Here is a 16,853-nt window from a genome sequence, read left to right as displayed (position 1 = left end):
TTTTTTTTAAAAAGATTTATTTTTATTTATTTCTCTCCCCTTTCCCCCTGTTGTCTGCTCTCTTTGTTCATTAGTTGTGTGTTCTTTTGCGTCAGCTTGCATTATCTGGTGGCACTGGGAAACTGCATCTCTTTTTTTCTTGTTGTGTCATCTTGCTGCATCAGTTCTCCATGTGTGTGGCACTACTCCTGGGCAGGCTGTGCATTTTTTTTCATGCGGGGCAGCTCTCCTTGCGTGGTGCACTCCTTGCGCGTGGGGTACCCCTACACACGGTGTCCCTACGTGTCATGGCACTCCTTGCCCGCGTCTGTACTGCACGTGGGCCAGCTTACCACATGGGTTAGGAGGCCCTGGGGATTGAACCCTGGACCCTCCCTATGGTAGATGGATGCTCTATCAGTTGAGCCATGTTCGCTTCCCTTTTTTCCCATTTTTTAATCTGGTACTTTGTCTTTTTATTGTTGAGTTGTATGTTCTTTGTATATCATGGATAGTAAACCCTTATCAGATATGTGATTGTCAAATATTTTCTCCCATTGAGTTGGCTGCCTTTTCACCCTTTTGATAAAGTCCTTTGATGTGCAAAAGTTAAATTTTGAGGAGGTCCCATTTATCTATTTTTCCTTTAGTTGTTTCTCGCTTTAGTTGTAAGGTTTAAGAAACGACAGCCTATCATAAGATCTTGAAGATGTTTTCCTACATTTTCTTCTGGGAATTTTATGGTTGTTTTTATATTTAAGTCCTTGTTCCATTTTGAGTTAATTTTTGTACAGGGTGTGAGATATAGGGGTCTCCCTTCCTTCCTTCCTTCCTTCCTTCCTTCCTTCCTTCCTTCCTCCCTCCCTCCCTCCCTCCCTCCCTCCCTCCCTCCCTCCCTCCTCTTCCCTTCTCTTTCTTCTTTCTCTTCTTTCTTGACTATCTCCTTCTCCTAGCACCATTTGTTGAATAGACTGTACTGGCCCAGCTAGGTGGACTTAACAGCCTTGTCAAAAATCGCTTGACTCAGGAAACGGACTTGGCCTAGTAGTTAGGGCGTCCGTCTACAACATGGGAGGTCCGCGGTTCAAACCCTGGGCCTCCTTGACCCGTGTGGAGCTGGCCCATGCGTAGTGCTGATGCGTGCAAGGAGTGCCCTGCCACGCAGGGGTGCCCCTGCGTAGGGGAGCCCCATGTGCAAGGAGAGCGCCCGTAAGGGGAGCCGCCCAGTGCGAAAGAAAGCGCAGCCTGCCCAGGAATGGCGCCGCCCACACTTCCCGTGCTGCTGACGACAACAGAAGCGGACAAAGAAACAAGACGCAGCAAATAGACACAGAGAACAGACAACAGGGGGAAGGGGGGGAATTAAATAAATAAATAAATCTAAAAAAAAAGAAAAGAAAAGAAAAATTGCTTGATTGTAGATGCCAGGGCCAATTTTTGAGTTCTCTGTTTGGTTCCGTTGATCAATCTGTCTGTCCTTATTCCAGTACCATGATGTTTTTACCATTTTGGCTAAGTAATATGTTTTCAAGTAAGGAAGTGAGAGTCCTCCAAGTTCTTTCTTTTTAAAGACATTTTTGGCTATTCCGGGCCCCTTACCCTTCCAAATAAATTTGATTATTGTTTTTTTGATTTCTGCGAAGAAGGCAGTTGAGATTTTTATTGGGATTGTGTTGAATCTGTAAATCAGTTTGGGTTGAAATGACATCTTAACAATATTTAGTCTTACTGTCCATGAACATGGAATATCCTTCTATTTATTTAAGTCTTCTTTGGTTTCTTTTAGCGATGTTTTGTAGTTTTCTGAATACAGATCTTTTGTGTCCTTGGTTAAGTTTATTCCTAAATATTTGATTGTTTTATTTGCTATTATAAATGGATTTTTTTCCTGATTTCCTCCTCAGATTGCACATCAGTAGTGTATAGAAAGAAATTTGATTGAATTTTGCATATTAACTTTGTATCCCACTACTTTGCTGAACTCGTCTATTAATTTTAGTAGCTTTGTTGTGAATTTTTCAGTATTTTCTAGATAGAGGATCATGTCATCAGCGAATGGTGAAAATTTTACTTCTTCCTTTCCTATTTGGGTGTCTTTTATTTCTTTGTCTATCCTAATTGCTCTAGCTAGAATTCTTAGGACAATAGTGAGTAATAATGGTGACATCCTTGTCTTGTTCCTGATCTCAGCAGGAAAGCTTTCAGTCTTTGACCGTTGAGTACAATGCTAGCTATAGGTTTTTCATATATGCGTTTGACCATATTGAAAACGCTTCCTTCTATTCCTATCTTTTGGAGTGTTTTTATCAAGAAAGGTGCTATATTTTGTCAGATGCCTTTTCTGCATCAATTGAGAGGATCGTGTGATTTTTCTCTTCAATTTTTCAATGTGGTTTATTACACTAACCAATTTTCTTGTGTTTCATTGCTCTTGCATACCTGGGATAAAACCCAATTGAGTGTGGTGCATGACTCTTTTAACGTGCTTTTGGAGTCTGTTTGCAAGTATTTTGTTGAGGATTTTGCATCTATATTTGTTAGAGATTGGCTTGTAAATTTTTTTTTCCAAGTCTTGGTGTTTTTTAATCTAGTCTTGGTGTTAGGGTGATGTTGGCTTCATGGAAGGAGTTTGGTAGCATTCTTTCCTGATCAGCTTTTTGGAGGAGCTTGAGCATGATCGGTTTCAGTTTGTCTTTGAATGATTAGTAGAATTCGTCTGTGAAGCCATCTGGTCCCAAGGTTTTCATCTTTGGGAGGTTTTTGATGACTCATTCTCTTTACTTGTAATTTGTTTGTTGGGATCTTTCTTTTTCTTCTAAAGTCAGTTCATGTGTTTCTAGGAATTTGTTCATCTTGTCTACATGTTCTTTTTTTTTTTGGCATAAAGTTGTTCATAGTATCCTCTTATGGTCTCTTTTATTTCTATGGGGCCAATGGTAATGTCCCCCCCCTCATTTCCGATTTTATTTGTGTCTTCTCTCTTTTTTTCTTTGTCTAGCTAAGGGTTTGTTGATTTTGTTGATCTTCTCAAAGAACCAATTTTTGTTTTTGTTGATCCTGCTGTTTTTTTAATTCTTGATTTCATTTATTTCTGCTCTGATCTTTACTGTTTCTTTCCTTTGGCTTTGTTTGGGATTGTTTTGCTGTTGTTTTTCTGATTCTTCAGTTAGCGTATCAATTTTAGTTGTTCTTATTAAATGTTAAGCATTGAGGGCTATAAATTTCCCTCTCATTACCGCCTTTGCAGTGTTCCATAGGTTTTAATTTGTTGTATTCTCATTTTCATTCGTCTCAAGATACTTGCTGAATTCTCTTGAAATTTTTTCTTTGACCCATTGATTGTGTTGTTTAATCTCCATATATTCATGAATTTTCCCTTTTTCCATCCATTATTTATTTCCAATTTTATTCCTTTATGATCAGAGAAAGTATTTGTATAATTTCAGTCTTTTTAGTTTTATTGAGACTTGTCCTGTGACCCAACATATGGTCAGTCTATCTTGGAGAACGATCCATGAAAAGAATGTATATCCTACTATTTTGGGGTACAATGCTCCATAGATGTCTGTTAGGTCTAGTTTACTTATCATATTATTCAAGCTTTCTGTTTCTTTATTTAGCCTCTGTCCAGATATTCTATCCAATACTGAGAATAGTATATTGAAGTCTCCAACTATTATTATAGAGACATCTATTTCTCTCCCTTTGGCATTGCCAGTGTGTGCCTCATGTATCTTGGGGTGCTTAGGTTAGGTGCATAAATATTTAGAAGAGTTATTTCTTCTTGTTGAATTTCCCCTTTTATTAGTATATAAAGACCTTTTTCATCCTTTGTAACAGTTTTGTGGTTAAAATCTATTTTGTCCGATATTAGTCTCGCTACTCCATATCTTTTTTGGTACTGTTTAGTGTGGAATGGCTTTTTTCAACCTTTCACTTTTAACCTGCTTGTGTCCTTATGATGTCTGAGGTGAGTCTCTTCTAGATAGCATATAGATGGCTCATATTTTTTTCCCCATTCTATCTATGTCTTTTTATTAGGGAGTTCAAGCCATAAACATTCAATGTTATAACTGTAAAGGCATTACTTACTTCATCCATTTTGACCTCTGGCTTTCTGTTTTTATACTAGTCCATCATTTTTACCCCTTCTAATAATCTTCATTTCTACTCTTTTCCAAGTCTCTCGCCCTTGTTTTTTCCTTTTAGTCTACAGTGCTCCCTTTAGTATCTCTTGTAATTCTGGTCTTTTGGTAACATATTCTATCAATTTTTGTTTGTCCGTAAAGACTTTGAAATCTAGTTCATTTTTTTTAGATTTATTATTTATTTCTCTCCCCTTCCCTGCCCCCCCAATTGTCTACTCTCTGCATCCATTCACTGCGTGTTCTTCTGTGTCCGCTTGTATTCTTGTCAGTGGCACTGGCAATTTGTATCTCTTTTTGTTGCGTCATCTTGCTATTTCAGCTCTCTGTGTGTGTGGTGCCACCCTGGGCAGCCTGCACTTTTTTCATGCTGGGCAGCTCTCCTTACGGGGTGCACTCCTTGCATGTGGGGCTCCCCTACGCGGGGGACACCCCTGCGTGGCATGGCTCTCCTTGTGTGCGTCAGCACTGTGCGTGGGCCAGCTTATCATATGAGTCAGGAGGTCCTGGGTTAGAACCTTGGAACTCCCATGTGGTAGGTGGATACTCTTATCTGTTGAGCCAAATCTGCTTCCCTGTCCTTTATTTTTGAAGGACTTCTTTGCCAGATACAGAATTTTTGGCTGGCAATTTTTCCTCTTTCAGTACTTTAAATACATCGTACCACTTTGTTCTCTCCTCCATGCTTTCTGATGAGAGGTTGGCACTTAATCTTATTGTGTTTCCCTTGTATGTGATGCTTTGCTTTTCTCTTGCTGCTTTCAGAATTTTCTCTTTATCTCATTCTGAATAGTGAGTGTATTGGGGTAGGTCTATTCATGTTTATTCTGTTTGGGGTGCTGTTTTTTTTTTAAGATTTTAATTTATTTACCCCCCAATCCCCCGTTGATTTTTTTTTTTTAAAGATTTATTTTTATTTATTTAATTCCCCTTCCCTCCCCTCCCCCGGTTGTCTGTTTTCTGTGTCTTTTTGCTGCGTCTTGTTTCTTTGTCTGCTTCTGTTGTCGTCAGTGGCACGGGAAGTGTGGGCGGCGCCATTCCTCGGCAGGCTGCTCCCTCCTTCGCGCTGGGCGGCTCTCCTTATGGGTGCACTCCTTGCGCGTGGGGCTCCCCTATGCGGGGGACACCCCTGTGTGGCACGACACTCCTTGCACACATTAGCACTGCGCATGGGCCAGCTCCACACGGGTCAAGGAGGCCCGGGGCTTGAACCGCGGACCTCCCATGTGGTAGACAGACACCCTAACCACTGGGCCAAAGTCCGTTTCCCACCGTTGATTTTTTTGTACTCGCTGTCTGCTGTTTCTGTCCATTAGCTGTGCGTTCTTCTGTGTCTGCTTGTCTTCTCTCTCTCTTTTTCAACTTCTTATATATGTATTTTTGGTATGATTTTTAAAAAACAAATTAATTTTATTGATACATATTAATAAAGCATACAGTTCATCCAAAGTATGCAGTTAGTGGTATTTGGTATAATCACATAGTTGTGCATTTATTACTTCAATCATTATTAGAACATTTTCAGCTTGTCTTCTCTTTAGGCAGCACTGGGAACTGATCCTAGTGGAAGAGGTGATCTCTTGCACCACCTCAGCTCCCTGGTCTGCTGTATTTCTTTTTTTTCTTCTCTGTGTCTCTTATCTTTTCTCTATCTATCTATCTTTCTGTCTATCTGTGTGTTTATCTATCTATCCATCTATTCTTTTTTTTAAAGATAAGTAGATCACCCAAAATGTTACATTAAAAAACAAAAAACATAAGAGGTTCCCATATACCCCACTCCCTGTCCCCGTGTCTCTTTTTGTTGCGTCTTCTTGCTGTGCCAGCTCTCTGTGCAGGCTGGCACTCTGTGTGGGCCAGAACTCTGAACGGGCCAACTCACTTTTACTAGGAGGCCCCAGAAATCAAACTCTGGACCTCCCGTATGGTAGATGGGAACCCAGTCACTTGAGCCACATCTACTTTCCCATTGTCCTTCTTGGGTATTGATTTATATCTTTCATAAGGGTAGGGAAGTTTTCTGTCATTATTTCCTCAAATATTTTTGTACCCCCTCTCCACTTTCTTCTTCTGGGACACTGATAATGCATGTTTTTGCATTTTGTGTTGTCATTCAATTTCCTAAGATCCTGTTCCATATTTTCCATTCTCTTCTCTTTCTCTTCTCCTGTCTTTTCAGTTAGATGTTCTGTCTTCAAAATCACTAATTCTGTCTTGAAGCAATTCAAATCTGTTCTTATGTGTCTCTAATGTATTTTTAATCTCATCTGTCATGTCTTTCATTCCCATAAGGCCTGTGATTCTTCTTTGCAGACTTTCAAGTTCTTTATGCTCTCCCAGTGTCGTCTTAATATCCTTTATCTCTTTAGTCATATTTTCTTTCAATTCTTTAAATTGATTTAGGAGAATTATATGATTATCATTGATTAATTGTCTTAAATCTTGAATCTCTTCAGGGTATTTTGTTTGTTTTTTTTTGGCTGGACCATCTCTTCCTGTTTCCTGGTATGGTTTGCAAATTTTTACTGATGGCTAGGCCTCTGATATGTTGGTGAATTTACTCTGATGGCCGATTTCTCTGTCTTGCCTATTTGTTCACAACTCTTATTTGATATTTGGTTCAACTTGTCCTAAATCTTTAAAATTGCCCAGCTTAAGTTATCATAGTTGTGCCAGGGACTCACTAAGGGAGCACAGACTTTCTCCCAGGGGTGGGGTAGAGAGAGCTCTAAGAGCAGTTTTTGTCCATGTAATTTCTAGACCGGCCAGCAGATGGTGCTCATTGACACACCTTTCTACAGAGGTGTCTCTTTCTCAGTTTTCCTCTGTTTTTGTGTGGCCAGAACTGCGATTCAAAGTGGGCTTCAGTGGCCGAATTCACTGAAGAAAAGCCCCCTGACTCCCCTTCCCTTTTCTTTTATAACACCTGACAGGGAGGAAGACCTCTGCTCCCCTGGCTGAAATGAAGAGTTTTACTTACACTGAATATGTGGGGGGTGGGGGAGGGGAGCCTTCCTGGCAGCTGGGAGGTTTAGTAACTCACAGTTTGTTGTTCGTCTTCTTCATCTCTCTGTCCCTCACTCTCTTGGGAGTTGTGAAGCACTGTCCTGGTCTGATGATCCTCAAAACAGTTCCCATGGGCAGCTTTTGACTCTTTCTCCCTTGTTTTTGTGAGAGATCTGAGCATTATCTGCCTAATCCGATGCCATCTCCCCACAATCCTCAATATTCTTTTTAAAACATGTTAAACTTTGCATTTTCTTGCAAGAAAGTAGGGAAAGGATTTTGCCAGATATATTGGAGGATAATCAGATGTTATATAGACATTTATAGAAATTCTCTGATTAAAGATTTTTTGGCTTGGGCCATGTCATTAAGGTGTTGAGTCCCCACCCCTTGGTGGGTGGGGCTTATAGATAAAAGGCATGGCAAAGGACAGAGTTGAGGGTTTTTTGATGTTGGAGTTTTGATGTTGGAGTTTGATGCTGAAGCCTTAGGCTGGAGCCCTGGGAAGTAAGCTCACAGAGGAAAGAGAAGCAAGCTCCAGAAAGAGAGGAACCCTGAACCCACAGAGAAGCAAGACCCTGGAAGAGAGGAACCCAGGAAGCCCGAACCCTCGCAGATATCAGCAGCCATCTTGCTCCAGCATGTGAAAATAGACTTTGGTAAGGGAAGTAACTTATGCTTTATGGCCTGGTATCTGTGAGCTCCTACCCCAAATAAATACGCTTTATCAAAACCAACCAATTTCTGGTATTTTGTATCAGCACCCCTTTGGCTGACTAATATAGCTCATAAGGGTAGGTAGGAAGACTAAGAAGGGACATGGCTAGCACCTGTGTGTGGGATAGTAAAGAAGCAGAAGTTGGACTAACTCAAGGGTGGGGCAGGGGTCCTGGTATAGATGAGAGCAGATATCTCTCAGTTCTCAGATGATGTCAAAAAAGCAAGGTGGGTTTTTATCTCACCTGGAATTCCTTCCGGTGTCATGAAGTATGGAATATGGATTGTCAGATATTTAGAAGTGGAGCTTGGTAAGACAGACTACCATTACTGAAACCAGGGTTTCTTAACCTTTTTTGTTCCATGGATCCCTTTGCCAGTCAGGTAAAAACCACGGACCCCTTCTCAGAATGTAGCGGCAGGTAGTTTTATGATACTCAACTAGCGTTGGGTCTAACAACTACCATAATTTCGAAGTATGGATGAGTGTGAGTGATTTTTCGAGATACACACAACTGAAATGTGATATGAAATGAATACTACTGTAATCTATTGCATACATTCGTAAGTGAAAGGAAATGCTAGATTTCAGTTAGAGGTCAGAGAAAATAAAGATAAGTTGATTTTTTTTCAGTCCAAGCTCACAGACCCCTTGAAATCTTCTCACGGACCCCTTGTGAGTCCATGGACCCTTGGTTAAGAACTAAGAGCTCTCTGGCTGGATATCCTCAGTGAACTGTCTGGAAGTTAAAGGCATTGACATAAGTTTAGGGTAGTGTTTTTGTTGCCTCAGTGCAGCTAAACTCTAATAACTATCTTAACCCCACCTGCTTTCCAACTTAATTGAAGTCAGATGATCTAGAATCAAGGAGCAGTTTGTTAGGACCAAAGCCCCCAGTAACAAAAGAACATCTGTGTGGCAATGCCAAGTACTCTGTTTTGAGGTGACTTGGAAGGAGAAAGGATTGAGAAGTGTGTGTATTGCTGATAGTATATTGGCTGTATCTGAAAAAATATGGTAGCCTAGAAGAATAAAATAAAAATCACTTGTACTTAATTTTGGATATTTTATATATATTTTATATTTATTAACTAAAAATGACAAAATAGTGTAAGTCCTGCTTTGTAGCCTTTAATTCACTTAATATTTCTGAAACTTTTTCTGTGTATCATGAACTGCCTTTTGTGTCAAATATATTCCTACCAGAAGTGGACATAGCTCAGTGGTTGAGTGCCTTCTTCGCATGTACAAGGTCCTGGGTTCAATCCCTGGTTCCACGTGTACACACACACACACACACACACACTCCTTCAACATGATTTTTATTTGGTGACATTATATTCTGCTTTATGGATAATCCATAATTTCTTTTACCAATGCCTATATTGTTAGGCATTTTTTCCCTTTTCTGTGATGATAGGTGATGTGATGAACATCTTTTTATCTATATTTTTGGATCTATATTTTTTCCTTGGTCTCATTTTCTATAACTGAAATTGCTGAGTCTAATAATATGCATGATTTTTGAAGACTTCTGAATGTAAGACTTCTTAATATATATTGCAAAGGTACATACCCGAGCTTGCACCAATTAATTACACTCCTATCAGCAGTGTAGGTGAGTGACAAGTAGATAATATTTGAAAATAAATTGGGGGGAAGTGGATGTGGCTCAAGTGATAAGGCCTCCGCCTACCATATAGGAGGACCCAGGTTCAATCCCTGGGGCCTCCTGGTGAAAAAGAAGAAGAGAAAGTGTGCCTGTGTGGCAAGCCAGTGCCTACGTGGTGAGCTGAGTGCCTGCATGGTGAGCCAAGTGCCTATGTGGGTGCCCGCACGGTGAGCTGAGTACCCATGTGGTGAGCTGAATGCCCACACAAGTGCACGTGTGGCAAGCCAGGTGCCCATATGAGTGCCCCCGTGGTGAGCCAATGCCTGTGTGGTGAGCCAGTGCCCGTGCAGTGAGCTGAGTGCCCACATGAGTGCCCATGTGGCAAGCCGAGTGCCCATATAGTGAGCCAGTGCCCGCGTGAGTCATGCAGCAGGATGATGATGTAGCAAAAGAGAGAGGAAGGGGAGAGTCAAGGTGGAGCGCAACAGAGACCAGGATCTGAGGTGGTGCAATTGACAGGGAACCTCTCTCCACATTAGAGGTCCTCAGCATTGAATCCCAGTGAATCCTAAAGGAGAAAGACGAGAAGAGAAGACAAAAAGACAAATAGAGACAGAAGATCACACAGCAAAAACAGCAGGGCGGGGGAGGGGGAGGGAAAGAAAAATAAATAAATAAATAAATAAATAAAAAGAAAATAAATCAGGGGAACTTTCTGCTTTTATTAATGCCAAGCATATAGTTTAGGGAAGAAAGCAGGGATTTTGGAGTCTGATAAAATTGCAGTTCTGCCATGTTAGAGGACCTGGATGTCTCTAGTCCTGTTTCCTCCTCTGTAAAATTAAGGTAATACCTATTTGGCCAGAAGTTGTGTGAGAGAGACTGGGATTATGAGTGCTGTAAAGGCCCTTGATATTGTGACTGCTCTAGAAATATCAGTTGACACTCCTCTCCCAGTGTATCCCTTTCTATTTTTACTTTTTAAAATTTACATATCATTTACCAGTTTTATTGAAAAGGAGATTAAATTTATTTTGTGGGCTTCCCTAGTTCTGAAGAACATTCCTAATTGGACCACAGATGACAACTGAAAAGGGCCAGATGTTCCTAATTTAATTGTTGTTAAATTCTCTCCAGTCTTAGAATTTGTGGTTATTGGATAAACCCTACTGGGATTGGATTCTGACTGATCTGACCAGGAGCTGACTGTGGGAATCTGTTCTTCCTTGGCAACCAGTTCTCAGACTGATCCTAGTACAACTGAGGACTCATGTGGCTATGCTGGAAATAGATTATTTTGTTACATCCTGTTCTCTGTCATGCTTCTTAGAATAGAGATTCTGCTTTTCCTCTCATGCATCTAATCCTTCGCCTCTTCAGCTTCTGTAAGAGCTCTGAAAAACCAGGTGACATTTTTGGATCGTGGGTCCATGATTTTTTTTCCCCTTTGGATTTCCTTGGGAATAAGGACTTAGCATTTTGATGTTGACTGCTGTTTCTGAGGATTACTAGGTCAAACATCTTTCTAGCATTTAGCACTGTAACATATTTTAAACTAGAGGTGTTTAAGATGAACTAAATTCTTGGAAAAATAATACGTTTTTATTACTTTAAATTGTCAAGTTACTATTTATAAGTAAAAAAGAATTACTTAAAATTTCACAAGGCAGTATTAAAATATTACACAAGTACTAGATGTTTATTGGAGTAAAATATGGATGAAAACAAATTTAACAAGAAAAAAATTATCCTTTTTTTCCTTTACCAGAGATGACCGTGAAGATCCACTTTTGTTTACTTAGCATTGGGGTTTTAATACCTTAAATAATCATCCAAAATAAGATGATTGGACATTAAAACAATTTTTTAAAAATTGTGTAGCATTTAAGGAAAGCTTGGGTTCTGGCTTTGAGTCCAGATTTCACTACTTTTTGCCTCTGTTTAAATCTCTAAAACTTGGCAGAGAGCAAATTTTAGTTTTCTTCATTCTTCTTATCCCTCTTTTTCTCTCACTTGTCTGCTGCTTCCTCCTCCTCATCCTGTTTTCTTCCCCCAGCCTGAAAATACTTTGTAGTATATTATCTCTGGCAAATAAATATGTAAGAATGAAAAAGTATCAACTTTCTTGGTTATATGTCACATGCTTACTGTCAAATTCTGTTAAGTCCTTTATACATTAAGGCAGTGATCCAGTATTCAGGTCTTTAAAAACTTTGGAAAATGCCTTTATATTATGAATTAATTTTTATTCTACAACCTGACTACTGTTTTATGATGATGCTTGGTTTTAAAAACAGCACAATTATTTTGGTGAGAGTGTGCTATTCTTTACATAGCGATGTCAGACATTTTAACAACAGAAGCCTAGGTTCTGAATCTTAGAAGACCCTTTTAAAGCCTTGTGGCCCTGATTTCACTACAAATACTGTTGTTGCTTAAAAAGCAAACACCTGAGAAACCAGAGATCCAATTGGATAACTTTAATGCTTGCTTTATTTGGCTTGAGGTGAGGACAACCTCCAAGAGAAGCTGAATGGGACTTGGTAGCTTTCAAACCCAGTAAGCTGGAGTTACTTATTTTCCCTGAGCCCACTGGCAGTATGATTCTGCAGGACTGAGTTCCCACTCTTGGCTAGAAATTTCCAGGGGGGTGGGTATTACCACCAAAAGGTTACTATAAAATGGATCTTTTATTTCACTTCTTTCGTGTATGTGGGTGCTCCCATTTTTACCATGAAGCTCATTTTATAGCCTATCAGTAGGGCATAGTGGAAGTTTCATGGGAAGAAAGGACTGGGTATGAAAGTTATTTGTCTTTAGACATGTTCCAAAGGTAAGTGCTGACCTTTGTGTCTACTCTTAGTAGCCCAGCTGAATGAAATTCACATGGTTGTAAAACAAAAATGAGAGACTAACCTGTAGGTTTTATTTTTTTAAAGATTTCTTTCTTTCTTTCTTTCTTTCTTTCTTTCTTTCTTTCTTTCTTTCTTTCTTTCTTTCTTTCTTTCTTTCTTTCTTTCTTTCTTTCTTTCTTTCTTTCTTTCTTTCTTTCTTTCTTTCTTTCTTTCTTTCTTTCTTTCTTTCTTTCTTTCTTTCTTTCTTTCTTTCTTTCTTTCTTTCTTTCTTTCTTTCTTTCTTTCTTTCTTTCTTTCTTTCTTTCTCTCTTTCTTTCTTTGTCTTTCTCTCTCTCTCTCTCTCTCTCTCTCTCTCTCTCTCTCTCTCTCTCTCCCTCTCTCCCTCCCTCCCTCCCTCCCTCCCTCCCTCCTTTTCTCTCTCTCTTTCTCTCCCTCCCTCCCTCCCCTTCCCCTCCATTATCTGCACTCTGTGTCCATTTGCTGTGTGTTCTTTTGTGTCTGCTTGCATTCTTGTCATGTGGCATGGGGAAACTGTTGCCTTTTTTGTTGTTGTATCATCTTGATGCGTCAGCTCTCCATTTGTGCAGCACCATTCCTGGGTGGACTGTGCTTTTTTTTTTTCCCATATGGGGAGGCTCTTCTTGTGGGGTGCACTCCTTGTGCTTGGGGCACCCCTGCACAGAGGGAGACCCCTGCATGGCATGGCATTCCTTGTGTGTGGCAGCACTGCGCATGGGCCAGCTCACCACATGGGTCAGGAGGCCCTGGGTATCAAACCCTGGACCTCCATATGGGAGGCAGACGCTCTCTCAGTTGAGCCACAACTGCTTCCCTGTAGGTTTTCTTTAAATCCTATTTCACTCCAGCTGTCAAAGGATCATTCCTCTGCTTAAAGCAGTTTAATAGATGTCTCATCATTTCCTCTGGTTGTGGTTTGAATAGTAAAATTTCGATGTCTCCCTTGAAGGAATTAAAAAATTAGAAATGCTCTTATTAGTCTTTAAGTATAATAAAATTTCATAATATCTGTAAAAACAGCCATTTCATTGGATTACAGTTGAGCAGATTTCTTTTCTCTCTTGACCTTGCTTGTGGCAAATGTTTCAAATGTTCTAGAAGACACGGGATCTCTCTTTGATGCTGTGGGAGCTGGTTTGAAAAATAAATGTTGGGGGAGGGTTATAGAAAACCTGAAATAAGGTAGATTTTAAAATCAGAGTGACATTAGAGAGATGATTAACATAAAATACCTTTTATGGTAGCTTTAAAAAAAGGTGCCTCTTTGAGAAGGAATCAGGGCAGGAGGTTCAAAACTATGCCCTCTAGAAACAGACAGAAAATAGTTTCTTTGGGTTCTTATTCAAGGCCTCCACTCAGAAGACAGGGTGCCTGCAATCACTTTTTTCTTTTTTGTGGTTCCTAAGGTAGTAGAGCACCTAGGACATTTCTTTCTTATAGAAAATAGAAATATATATGTGTGTGTGTATTTATATATATATAAAAAATAGAAAAAAATGCCCAAAGTTTTTATTCTTGACTTTACTGATTTAGTGTTTTTGAGTATGGTGGCCCTAATTTTGGTTTTTGATTGTACAGTGCATATGACAAAATTCGTAAGCACTATTAGTTTCCTTGGATGATGTTGTTTTGACCATAGGACTAATTGGGTGTTTGTTGTTACTGTCGGGACCAGTATGAATCATTTCCTGTTCTTTTGAACATTCCTAAATGAGAATACTGCCATTATAAGTAGTTAAATGTGAAACTATAACAAACATCTTGGAGTTTTTCCATCCCCAAAAGGCTTCTCTTAAATATCCGCATTGTGATCTTTCTGGGTTTCTCTTGTGTACAGTGCTGAAGTCTCAAGAGGAAAGAGGCTTAGGTTGTCTGATGTTAGCTTAATAAGTAGGTCAATAAGTATTTGTTAAAATTGGTAATGGGTTTAAGGGTCAATTCTTCAGACGTATTTTTAGCAATTAGTGTTCCAGAAGGCTGAAGATAAATTACTGTTAAGCTTTTAAAAAGAGAGACCAAAATCTTTGTTGTGAATATAGTTAATATAAGAATCTTTACATTATTCAGTTAAAGAGTGATGTATATAGTTATTCCAGAATGGTAAGGATGGGGTTCCCACTAGGTTTTTAAATTTAAAGATAGAAGTTTCATGAATCAATTAAAGTTGTGGTCCTAGCTGCATTTTAATGCTCTTTGGTTGAGAATATAGATCTTTTATTTTGATCCATTTGCAAATTGGATCAAATTAGACCAGCAGGTATAGACTTCCTTATTAAAAGATGGCTTTATTTCCTAGAGAAGTCTCTTCTTTTGAGTAAAGACTGTATTTCAGCAGTGCTAATTGAGTGTGAAAGTAGGGCAGTTCTGATACCTTTTAGCTACTACTGTGTTTACTTTTACCAAATGGATAGCACCACTGCTTTTGAAACTGAAGTGTCCCGGTTTTGAGATGACCTGATTGATAAAACCTTTGATTAATAGATTTTGACAATTCTATCACTTTACAATTTGGGTGATGCCCAGGATCAAGCCTATTTCTTCCTATATTCTAATCTGAAGCAATAGTGTGAACTATGGGACACAGTGAAAAGTGATTGTAGCCCCAGACCTGGATTTAAGTAATCCCAGCACTTAATCACTGTGTAACATATGAGTAAATTACTTCCTCTTCCAAATGCTGGGAAAAGTAACACCTGTTGCGTACGATTATTGTGAAAATGAGATGAGATATTCTTTGTAAAGTATTTAGCATAGCACTGGCACCGAGTAGAACTTTAATAGATATTGGTGTCATTCTCTGCACCCTACAGTATCTTCCACATATATTATAAAGAAATCAGACCCTCAGAATATGAAATTAAAAATCTTCTCTGGAATATACAAATTCATTATCAAGCTTTAAAAACACTTGTAATAAATGGTTAAAAATTTGAAATTAAGAAAAATTTTCTCTTTTGTTTTTCCCGTATTTTTATAAGGATTGATTAGATACTAGTCATTAGATGATAAGGAAACCTTGGGGAAGTATTTTTTCTTCTTTAGGCTTTAGTTTCAATTTCCTCACCTCTAAAATCAGAGGTCAGATTAAATGGTTCTTTGGTTCTTAAGGTTCTTTTGGTTCTCACACTATGTACTTTTTGATTTATTGAATATGAATATTGTCTTTTTTTTTTTTTCTCTAAGTTTTAAATCCTAGTAGTAGAATCTAATCAGGCTGCAATACCTGATGTCATCATGGCTTTTACCTTTTAAGGCAAATACATATTAAACCTTACAGAGGGAAATGGACTGTTTTTGCTGAATAAATGAAAATTTATATGCAGGTGAGCTTTGGTGTTATTTTAGTATTAGGTGATGGATACAGGTATAATTCTTAAACTCTATCCTTGGATCTGAGTGATTCTGTGATTTGCATAACTACAAAGATTTCAAAAAAGAAACAGTAAGTGAACTATAAGGATGTTGCTAGTCTATTTAAATTAAATAATCCATGTGATTTTCAGTAGGTAATGTGTCTGGGCCTTTTTCTGCCCATCCACTTCTGAAACATGCTGATGTAAATATTCTTTTAATAAATATTGCCTAGAGTATATCTTTATGCATAGAGATTTGTTGTAGTGGAAAGAAAACCAGTTTGTTTTAGAGTCAGGATTAACTTCTAGTTCTACTTCTGTCATCAGTTAACCCTTTTTTCCTTTTGCACCTTCAACAAGTTGGCTCTTTTAACAAACCAAGCTCCCCTTTCCTGATCCTCAATTTTCTCATCTGTAAAAGGGGAATTACCTATTTTACAAGGGTTACTTATTTTAAGGGTTTACTACATCAGCTGTTTAGCTTATAACAGAAACTGATAAATAGCAGCTACCTATATTATGCAAACATGTATTCAGCATTTTCTGTGTGCTTGGCACTCTGTCAAAGTGTTAGGGTGACAAAATACGTATGCCTAGATTATAGGTGATAAACTTCTTACATTATTGGTTATGATAAGCATTAGAATAAGCACAAATTAGAAATGTATGGCATTTTCATTGTTATAAGAAAGCTGCTCAATTTATTGCTCCATTTGCTTTCTCTGATTATTTAGAAAAGACATTTAAAGTCAACATAATATTCTAGTTATATTATAGGTGAGGTATAACTAATAAGTAACAGATGTTGGATAGGAACCTAGGTATATTTGATTTCAAGCAAGTGGTCTCTGTTTATATTACAGTTGGGGTAACCATAGAAAATTATTTACCAAACCAGACCACTTGAAAGTAAGAAAGTTAAGGTGGGACAGGTGTAAACCTGGACTGTCCTAGGCAGAGGAGGGTGTTTATAAGTTGGTCCAAGACTCCTGGAGTATTTTGGTTGAACCACCTTCAAATTTTTGCATAATTATTGATTTTGCCATAGTAAATTAATTGGTCTGAAAAACTATTTGTTGAATACTATCAATAATCTAGTAGTTACTAAATAACCATAATACATGTTTATTTTTGTATTTTAATTTTTTTTCCTTAATTCCCTTAAAA

General features: G+C 38.6%; 1 protein-coding gene across 7 annotated transcripts in view; it reads left to right on the top strand.

The window, feature by feature from the left end:
- Nucleotides 1–16,853, top strand: part of FBXW11 (F-box and WD repeat domain containing 11) — a 163,022-nt gene that overhangs the window by 34,897 nt on the left and 111,272 nt on the right. The window lies entirely within an intron of this gene.

This window comes from Dasypus novemcinctus, chromosome 2 (genome assembly GCF_030445035.2).
Source record: "Dasypus novemcinctus isolate mDasNov1 chromosome 2, mDasNov1.1.hap2, whole genome shotgun sequence".
In the NCBI taxonomy this organism is placed as follows: domain Eukaryota; kingdom Metazoa; phylum Chordata; class Mammalia; order Cingulata; family Dasypodidae; genus Dasypus; species Dasypus novemcinctus.
The sequence above is the reverse complement of the archived record's forward strand: the minus strand, read 5'-3'. Positions and strand labels throughout refer to the sequence as shown.